Below are 1754 nucleotides of genomic sequence, written 5' to 3'. Positions count from 1 at the left end.
TTTCAAGTGAAAACCATTGTCACTGATGCGTGCCCGAGAATTTAATCACTTCCTATATAATTAAAAACATCCTAATCAACTGCACTTTTATCTATTGCATGAATAATAAGTGTGCTGATAAAGGAGTCTGGAATATAATGGACCCGCGATTTTTAATTAAAATAACTAAAGCTAATTATTGAAGATATCTTATCATTTTCTAAACACAGGGCGCGCGTTTTCTCATTCCAGTAAATAAATGTTATTTATATTATATATCCGAGTTTCTATAATATTTTATCAAACCCGTTTTATTTTTGTAAACATAAGAGAACCGAATGCATAACATTAGCTTAATGAACGCAATGATTAATGTGTTCAATAATATAAACAATTAATGAGTAATATAAAACAAAATGCTGATAGCAAATAAATCCATGCCTATATAATTTATTCTCGCTTTGGAAATTTAGTCCAAATGTCGACGTTAACAGCGAACCTTGTCTACAAGAGGGAGCTGAAGAAATTCATTTTGGCAAGTGCCATCATGGGTTTAATCCTATTTTACTTGGTTTTAATGGGTGTTGCGGCTATGAAAATATGTTATGGTGAACATACGGGTAAGTAAAGTGCTACTAAATTATTTTTTTATTACAATTATTTGAACAGCGATCCGAACTTAGGAGTCCTATAGGCTTTGCAATGAGTTGTGAATAGTTGTTCTATCTCCAAGTGATGAATCTCTAAGTGATTTCTATTATTTCCTACATTTTCTGTGATAGTGGTAATTTTTAATGCCGAATAAGGGTTATTTTTGCTTGAAAACATATTGTTATTTATATTTCCAAGTGAAAACTGTTGTCACCTCTGCTTGACATCAGGGTGCCCGAGACAAGTATCAAACTTAAATCAACAGATTCCAAAGTCCATAAATCTAACCACTAGGCTACGGTGAAGCCCTATATTAAATTTAGCGGTGGAAAGCAGTAAAATAGTAGAATTTTTACTTGAGACCTGCATTATTCAACCTTTTTTGAATATTTTTTTTCAAAATTACTTTATTGTTAATGTGCAAGTGTTGAGTTGGTCTTTACGTCGTTTTTCTTTGATATCCTACAATACTCAAACTGAAGCCAATTTATATATTTATAATAAAGTTACTTGTAAATTGCAGTTTTTCTTTAGAGTAAACACTATCATGCTCAGTCATGCAGCAGTTAAACAGGGGGCTGTTATTTGAATATACTTTTACAATTGTGGTAATAGATGGAAAGTAGTGATATTTATTATACATATAAAAATTACTAGTGGTGCATGGCATCATGCACTAAGGCAAATTGCTGGAACTTTCCGTATCAAATTTTTTTTTTTCTGAAAAAGATTAATATTATTTTAAACTTTGAATATCGAAGTGCGTAAGCGCCGCGTTGCAGTGAAACGGACAAACGATGTTACGGAACCCATAGAAATGTAAATAAAGTTTATACGTATTTTTAAAATCTCCATAAAATATCTGATAATTTGATGTGCATATGTCTAATGCTCATTTTTGACTACCAAATGGCTTTTTTTACTTTACTAGATATCCAAAACCGCTAGCCCCGGCTTCCTAAAAATTTAATCAGATGTTCATCTTGTCATTACAAGTAAAATGTTTTTTGAATTATTAAAATCGGACCCTCCGTACTCTTGAAAACTTAGTTACCAATCGTCTACGAAATTTTGTATTCGAACACTCACACACACATACACATATACATCAATTTTTTTTAAGG

Source organism: Ctenocephalides felis, unplaced genomic scaffold (assembly GCF_003426905.1).
Source record: "Ctenocephalides felis isolate EL2017-DRISC unplaced genomic scaffold, ASM342690v1 CF-g0.4_SCAFFOLD_01604, whole genome shotgun sequence".
Lineage (NCBI taxonomy): Eukaryota > Metazoa > Arthropoda > Insecta > Siphonaptera > Pulicidae > Ctenocephalides > Ctenocephalides felis.
This window is presented reverse-complemented; position numbering follows the sequence as displayed.